Raw genomic sequence first — 8,849 nt, 5'->3', positions numbered from 1 at the left:
GTATAGAGCCAGCATATCTCCACCAGACTCCATGTAAATAATCAGGACTTTTTAGCGTGTATAGAGCCAGCATATTTCCACCAGACTCCATGTAAATAATCAGGACTTTTAGTGTGTATATAGAGCCAGCATATCTCCACCAGACTCCATGTAAATAATCAGGACTTTTAGCATCCGTAAAACACACTTCATTCAAAGTGGACAGAAACTAAATAAAAACACCATACCAATAGCCGTGGTTCATCTTTCCACTGTTCCACCAAATGCCAAAAAGAAAGGGGCGAATAACCAACAGTAAAAATAAAATATAGATACAACCGCTGACCGCGCCCCTGCTGGAGTGCCCCCAACAGCTGACTTTGTTGGTTGATTTTTTTTTTTTTTTTTTTTTTTTTTTTTTTTTTTTTTTTTTTTTGTGTTTTTTTTTTTTTTTTTTTTATATTTTTTTTAAAAGCGTCTCTAATGTCTGCGTGTGAAATCGCTCAACCAATCAGCGCGCAGCTCATCTAAATATTCATGACCATACCATATTTGGAAGAAAAGCTCTTGTTACAAATAGGGCCAAAACACAGGGATGCATAAGGGCCAATAAAATATCAACCAGGCCATTTTCAGCCCAACTAATGTTACATACCCCATTAGGAGACCATAAGGAACAGTGTGAAATACCATATATAATCATTCTATCACCCCTTTAATTCACCCATTTACATGTAGAGATATGCTGGCTCTATACACGCTAAAAGTCCTGATTATTTACATGGAGTCTGGTGGAGATATGCTGGCTCTATACACGCTAAAAGTCCTGATTATTTACATGGAGTTGGTGGAAATATGCTGGTGGAGATATGCTGGCTCTATACACGCTAAAAGTCCTGATTATTTACATGGAATCTGGTTAGGGTGAAAATAGGGTCAGAGATGAAAAAAACTAAATAGGTCTGGCTTAAGAAACAGTTTAAATCTGAAAAGACGTGATTAAATGAGGGAAATCTTTTCTTATTTTCTCCTTTTAAAATTTCCGTTCTGTGATGTAATGTCTGTTTATGTGTTGGCCTGTGTGTTGTTATCAACAGGTGATGCTGAGGAGGTGAAACACAGGCTGGCCTCTGGAGGACTTATTTTATTTCTTTGTTCCAACTTCCAAACGGCCCATAGTCTACGATAGTCATGAATAAGTGATGTTAAAACATAAATAATAGTATCAATTCTTGACAAAAGGCAACAGAGCTGTGTGTGTGTGTGTTTGTGCATGGGCACATTAGAATAATGTCGGGTTGTAAACAGGTTCAGGCTTTTAAAAAGCTGTCAATCAAAATGTACTTTTTGGGCTTGGGCCTTGTCGGACCGAACTTTGAAGGCCAGATTACAGCTGTAGTTCCTACCGTAACTCTAAGCCGAGGAAGTGTGTGTGTTAGTCGGGTGCAGAGCTCCACATGAGAACGGGCTTCTATGACTCAACACAGCGAGCATCTAACGTTAGCTGCTCCGCTGGGCTGGAGCATGTCTGGCTATGGGAGACAAGCATCTAGCAGCATTGTTGGATGCTCCTTCAGCGCGCTTTTGGTGGAGAGTCAGGCTACTCCACACAGCATGCGGGGATGGCATTTCTTTAAACCAATCACAATCATCGTGGGCGGGGCTAAGCTCCAGACGGAGCCACGGTGCCTCTGCTAAATAGTCTCAGGAAGGAACTGGTTCTGGTGGAACATGTGGACGTTCAGAAGTAGTTTTAGTCGTGCAACAGAAAACTCAGATTGGACAGATAGTCTAGCTAGCTGTTAGACAGACAGACAGACAGACAGACAGACAGATAGACTAGCTAGCTGTTAGACAGATGTGGTTTATATGGTATCGATGGTGCGTTGCTGTGTAGAGAGGAATCTGCTGACACTGTTTCTTGATCATAAAGGTTTATTCACATCAAAGAAATCAGCATCATGTACAAGCCCTGCAGAGCTCGGAGAGGACCCGTTTTTCCCAATTCTCCAGTGGTCACTCTGGCTTTCTTTGTTCGAACATGGTATATATTCTATAACATATGTAACATGGATGGGAGGAACAATACTTTGACCAATGGCTAAAAGCCAACTGGCCTTATCTCGAGGCCCCACTGATAAGCATGACAGATGTTTTCAAGAGAGGGGTCTTCTGAAAGTAGAGTAACGTTCATCTGGGTTTCTCTGTTACCCAAAGCTTAAATACAAGTCATATAAAATATGCAGATAAAATAGGATGACAATACACCTCACAGACAGACAGACAGACAGACAGACAGACAGACAGACAGATAGTCTAGCTAGCTGTTAGACAGACAGACAGACAGACAGACAGACAGTCTAGCTAGCTGTCTGGATTTACCCTGCAGAGATCTGAGGAGCAGTTAGACAGACAGACAGACACAGACAGACAGACAGACAGACAGACAGGGGGGGTATTTGTACTAGGGCTGTCAATCTTCCTCTATAATACTATTCAAATACCATTCCTTATTTTATTTAATATTCAAATAATATTAGAATATTAAATGCTCTAATTCATCCTATTATTAATATTTACGACATTACTCAGGCTTATGGATCGCCAATGCCACTATCAGCATGTGGTTGTTGTTACACCTTCTGGCCACTAGAGGGACTTCTAACATTACAAAACAAACAGGCGATCTTTCTTATTAACAATAAAACAGCGGGACCAAATGAATGACTTTAATTTGTCATCTTTAATGTACCTTGGCTCAAGCTGGTGAATAAAACCTTTAAAGGGCTGATAGAATGATTATTTAGGCCTTATTAAAGGCTGATAAATATTATATTACTTTTTAATTTAATATAAGTATTTATACACGTTTATTAAGGCTGATAGAATGATTATTAGGTATTTATCACACTGTTATTAAAGGGTGATAGAATGATTATATAGGTTTTATCACTGTTTATTAAAGGGCTGATAGAATGATTATTTAGGGTATTTATCACACTGTTTATTAAAGGGCTGATAGAATGATTATATAGGGTATTTATCACACTGTTTATTAAAGGGTTGATAGAATGATTATTTAGGGTATTTATCACACTGTTTATTAAAGGGTTGATAGAATGATTATATAGGGTATTTATCACACTGTTTATTAAAGGGTTGATAGAATGATTATATAGGGTATTTATCACACTGTTTATTAAAGGGCTGATAGAATGATTATATAGGGTATTTATCACACTGTTTATTAAAGGGCTGATAGAATGATTATATAGGGTATTTATCACACTGTTTATTAAAGGGTTGATAGAATGATTATATAGGGTATTTATCACACTGTTTATTAAAGGGTTGATAGAATGATTATTTAGGGTATTTATCACACTGTTTATTAGGTGATAGAATGATTATATAGGTATTTATCATGTTTATTAAAGGGTGATAGATGATATTAGGATTTATACACTGTATTAATGTATTTTTATGTGTGTAGTGTTATTTAGTTTTTAGTGTAGTTTTTGTTTTCAGCTGATAGAATGATTATTTAGGTATTTATCACACTGTTTATTAAAGGGCTGATAGAATGATTATATAGGGTATTTATCACACTGTTCCTTAAGGTCTCCTAATGGGGTATGGAACATCAGTTGGGCTGAAAATGGCCCGCTTGCTGTTTTTTTGGCCCCTAATGCTACCCTGTTGAATGGGACTGGACTGAAACGAAAGCTTTTCTGCCTTATATTCAGAAGTGAATTTAGTGATGCGACAGCAGATGAACAATGTATAACATTTCTGAGATTTGCGCGACAGATTTAGAAGACTACCTGACCTCAGATCAGTTAGTGGCCTAGATAGATAGAAGATAGAAGGTAGAGCCAAATGAGAAGGAGTTGAGGAGTTGAGGAGTTGAGGAGTTGAGGAGTTGAGGAGTTGAGGAGTTGAGGAGTTGAGGAGTTGACGTCAACTTTGAGCTCTGTTGAGATTTGTTTTCAGAGGCAGTTTCAGATAGTGAGCTCTGCAGAGGAAAGAGGTGTTGATGGGACTCTGGGGTTCTCTGTAGGTCCTGGTTACCCTCCAAACTGTCCTTATTACACTAGGACAGGGTAACATCTAGGTTTTACATTCTGTCACCCCTTTAAATCCAGACCCCTGCGTGATGTTGATTTATTGATTTATTTCAGGTTTATTTAACAGGGACAATGCACACTAATAATACATATAGAAATGTACAGTGTGCCAGAATTAGCCAAAAGGCCAAAAGGCTGTTTCATACAACGTCACACCTAAAAAGATAAAAGGATTATAATAATAATACATAGAAGTTTAGTCCAATACAAGTAAAACTGACTATAAATGTAAAAATAAAATGATGAAGCATATAAACATGGGTCTCATATCTTTACAGATGAACCGTGCCAGTTTGTCTGTCATCACCTAGCGGGCAGCTGGTACGCCCGTGATGAGAAGAGAGGTGGATAAAAAGTCAGTCTCATCAATTTGGGTTCACGATAGATTTTGGCGCCTAGTTGTGCTCCAAACCAAAAACACAGGACAGTGTTGTTTAAACTGTAATTATCTGACATTCAAAGCAGAATTTGGCAGATTTGCAGACTCTGAGACTCAGAAGAAGCAGAGAGAGTTTAATATTCAGGCTGAGAAAGTGGTTGTTGTTAAAAAAAGGTATAATTGTTTTGCTTGATTTGCTAACTTCTATAATGGTGGATAATAAGGAACTCTTTTGGTGACTTCTGGAGGGCTTCATGTCAACAAAAATGTCAGAAAATGCAACAAATTTAGAAGAAGGTGACAAATGTCTGAGAAAGCCACAAAAACTTTGGAACAAAAACAACAAAAATGTTGAAATAAAGTGAGATGCGGTAACAAAAGCACGTCAGTAAGGTCTCCATGTCTGGCCCTCGGTGGGATTCTCTCGTTCCAGTGTGGCCCTCTGGGAAACTGAGTTTGCCCCGCCTGGCCTAGCTCGTCAGGGTGTAATGTATTTTATTACATTCGGAATTTCAGAATTGGTTCCAACAGCCCTAATATGTACTGCAGTAACTATTTTAAACGCTAGCTGTCAGTATTACATGTTGCACCTTTAAGGTTCTCTTACCTGCAGCAGGCGAGCTCGATGTCACCATGGAAACCAGCGTGGCGGCCACCAGCAGGGTCACGGCAGCGGAGGTTCTGGGCTCCATCCTGATCCTGGTCCTGGTCCTGGTCCTGGAGCCACGGCCCGGCGGGATCACAGCGTCCATCGTCCTCAAAGGGCCGGGGGTTTGATGCCGGAGAAGAGAGCCGAGCGCCCGACAGGAGGACCTGAACCACAGAGGACCCACACAAGTTTAATATTACAGGGGGGGGGGCTGAGGAACAGGTCTGTTAGTTTACTGTTTTTGACATTGATTTGCATTAGGATATTTTACTATAATCTCTGAGTGTTTTATATATGATCAGGGGTTAAACTGGGCCGGGGCTCTCCGGGGCTCAGCCCCCGGCACATCAGCCTGCTCGTTTGTCCCGATGTGCCTGCTATCTGCCTAAATATGTCACATACAATTTTATGAAAGTGATGCTTTTGAAAACATGATATTTCTGACAATAAATTAAAGATTTTTTAAATCTTCTGAGATGAGAACAATCAGAACACGGCAACAACCCGCGCAGAACTGCAATTCACCACTCAACAATCAGGCCGAGCGTCTCCGTCGGTAACAGATAGAATGCTAAGCTAATGCTAAAGCTAAAGCCCCGGTCGCAGCGGTGGAAGCCCGGTGCTGGAAGCTCCACGAGTTCATGTCGCTGACCAAGCCGTGGAACCGGTCCTCGCTGTCTCGTCTCCTCCAGCGGCTCGCCTCCGAGTTTTGGAGAGCCCCACTCGGTGCCGTGCATACGTGTGTGTGTGTGTGTGTGTGTGTGTGTGTGTGTGTGTGTGTGTGTGTGTGTTGTAGTAAAGAGAGAGAATGGGAGAAGAAGTGTGTGTGAGGTGGACCTGGTCACCACAGACCCAAATCTTCTCAGCTGTTGCTACTGTCATGCTGCTCTGTCTCTTCATGTGTCTCGTTATGTTTGGCACATTGTATGGGTCACTTCTGATATCATAACAAGGTAATACAATGTGTAGTCACGTGATGACTGATTAACAGTAATGTAAATGCTAAATGCCCTGATACCTGTTGATGCTACAACATTGCAGAGTATAGGCTCTTAACCTGGCAGTTTTGCACATATGTAAGACTCAATTTCTCCATTTCTTTGCACAAAACTCTCCAGAAAAGTGCCATTTAACGGTTTATTTTTCAATTTTTTATTGACCACATAACAAATACCAATTTAACCCCTGTATATAATTACATACATTATGATATATTATATATGTTCCCCCCCCTTGATGTGTCCTGTATTAATAGTTAATGTGCTCGGCCTTGTGCAGCTTTGTTCCGGCCCTGCTGCTTCCATCAGTCCAGGCCGCTCATACCTTCTCTGGCCTGGCACGGCACGGCACTGTACGGCACGGCCGCCTCCCACACTGACTGACCCCATTATCGGACAGACCCCCCCGGCCTGTCTCCCCCTCTCTGCTCCGCGGAGACACCGGGCAGTCCGGCTGCTTTCATCCCGCTCTGCAGCCACCAGGGACGGGTTAGAGCGGCGGAACATCCGGGTCCTAATCACCGGGTCCCGCGCCGGTGTAACGAGCTAATGATCAGGATTAGTATCTGTGTGAAATCAACCGAGAGGACGCTGGTTCTGCTGGGGGAGACAGAGAGCCGCAGCTGGAGCCTCCATGCCGCGGGAACCGACACCGAGCCCCGGTCGGAGATGCGGATCAGACCCGCACAGCCTCACCGACACCGGGCATTTAACATAAAGAGGAGGCCGAGCTGAGCCGTGCCGAGCCGTGCCGTGCTATCATTACAGATAGTTTCATGATCAGAGAGGAGACCTACCTGCCATCCTGGAGATGCTGTTCCGGCGCGTCACGCCTCTCACTGCCGCGGATCCGATTCCTAGGACGGCGAAGGAATGTCCCGCCCTACTCGGCCTTTATCTGCCTCTGATTGGCTCCCGCCACCCTCTGCCGTTCTCTGGCTCTGATTGGCTCACCCTGGTGTTCTTACTCCAAGGGTTAGAGAAAGAACATCAGGGAGAGCCAATCATATCTTAATAAGATGTTTAGACGTCCTTCCTCAAGAACATGTTACAAAAATAATAATTTCTCCCCAAACATTTTCCATGTCTCTTTTTAACTGCACATTGGACCGTTATTATCTCCATATCTGGGTCTAACAGCCAGCAGATTATACATCAATAACACTCAAAAATCTTAAAGACAAAAACCTTCTGAAGGCACGGACTCAATGGGAGCATCTTTTTGTCTCTTTAAGTATTCCTTTTCCTCCTCTTCTCACCCTCAGTAGGCCGAGACCTGACCAATCCAGCCAATGAAGGCAGCGAGTTCGAGCCAATCAGGGGCAGAGGAGGGCGGGACATTCCTTCACCGTCCTATGGCCTCTGCTCTGCCACAGCAGGAAGGAGGAGGAGGAAGAGGAGGAGGAGGAGGAGGAGGAGGAGAAAGGGTCTCTGCAGGATTAATCACACCTTCCTCCTCTTCTCTCAGCCCGCAGTCTTCTTCATCTACACACAGCTGCTCAGGGGTACCAGAGCCCGGGATCTGGACCCGACTGGTACCAGTCCCACCGGCTCCGGTGATCCAAATCTAGATTCAAATGACATCTTGTTCTCTTTCTCCTCACAGAGAGAGAGAGAGAGAGAGAGAGAGAGAGAGAGAGAGAGACAGAGAGAGACAGAGAGAGAGAGAGAGAGAGAGAGAGACAGAGAGAGAGAGAGACAGAGAGAGAGAGAGAGAGAGAGAGAGAGAGAGAGAGAGAGCCAGAGGGGAGAGAGACAGAGAGAGACAGTGAGGAGAGAGACAGAGACAGTGGGGAGAGAGACAGAGAAAGAGAGAGAGAGAGACAGAGAGAGAGAGAGAGAGAGAGAGAGAGACAGAGAGAGAGACAGAGAGAGAGACAGTGAGAGAGAGACAGAGAGAGACAGAGACAGTGAGAGAGACAGAGAAAGAGAGAGAGAGAGACAGAGAAAGAGAGAGAGAGAGACAGAGAGAGAGACAGAGAGAGAGACAGACAGAGCGAGAGAGAGACAGAGAGAGACATTGACAGAGAGAGACAGAGAAACAGAGAGACACAGAGAGACAGAGACAGTAGCCTACTACAGCATATATCTATGCCTACTACAGGTACTGCAGTAGCCTACTACAGGTACGTACTGCAGTAGCCTACTACAGGTACGTAGTACTGCCTACTACAGCATATATCTATGCCTACTACAGGTACTGCAGTAGCCTACTACAGGTACGTAGTACTGCCTACTACAGCTACTGTAGGTGGCTGTTGTCGAGAGGTCAGTGTGTGAGGTCAGATGATGAGTGACGCTACGACAGAGACGGTGCGCTGCCAAAACTTCTGAAGGCTTTACTCTGCACCCCCCACAGCAATGCACGTTGAGAAAGGGTGTTTAGCGTGGTACGAAAGATTGTTCCAGAGAATAGGAGGACGTTAGACAACACAACTGTCTGCGCTCTACTCTCATGTAACATGAACCACTCTGGCCCCGCCCACTAATACACTCCTTCCTAAAACAGTCTTAAAGAATGCAAAGTCTGCAACAAATTTGTACAATAACTCACTAAAGAAGTTACATGAAATTAAAAGAAAAACTGTAAAAGAAAAGCCAATATGAAATGAAAAGAATGTGTGGAATGAAAATAAAATGTAGGCTAAATGTAAAGACAAGCAATGTTATAAATTGTAAATGTTTTCAGCATTCTGCATCAAGTGGTGATTTTAGCT

General features: G+C 43.2%; 1 pseudogene; it reads right to left on the bottom strand.

The window, feature by feature from the left end:
• LOC120553338 overlaps positions 1-7,319 on the bottom strand; it is a 52,033-nt pseudogene extending 44,714 nt beyond the window's left edge.
• Between the last annotated feature and the right edge of the window lie 1,530 nt (positions 7,320-8,849).

Source organism: Perca fluviatilis, chromosome 23 (genome assembly GCF_010015445.1).
Source record: "Perca fluviatilis chromosome 23, GENO_Pfluv_1.0, whole genome shotgun sequence".
Lineage (NCBI taxonomy): Eukaryota > Metazoa > Chordata > Actinopteri > Perciformes > Percidae > Perca > Perca fluviatilis.
This window is presented reverse-complemented; position numbering and strand designations above follow the sequence as displayed.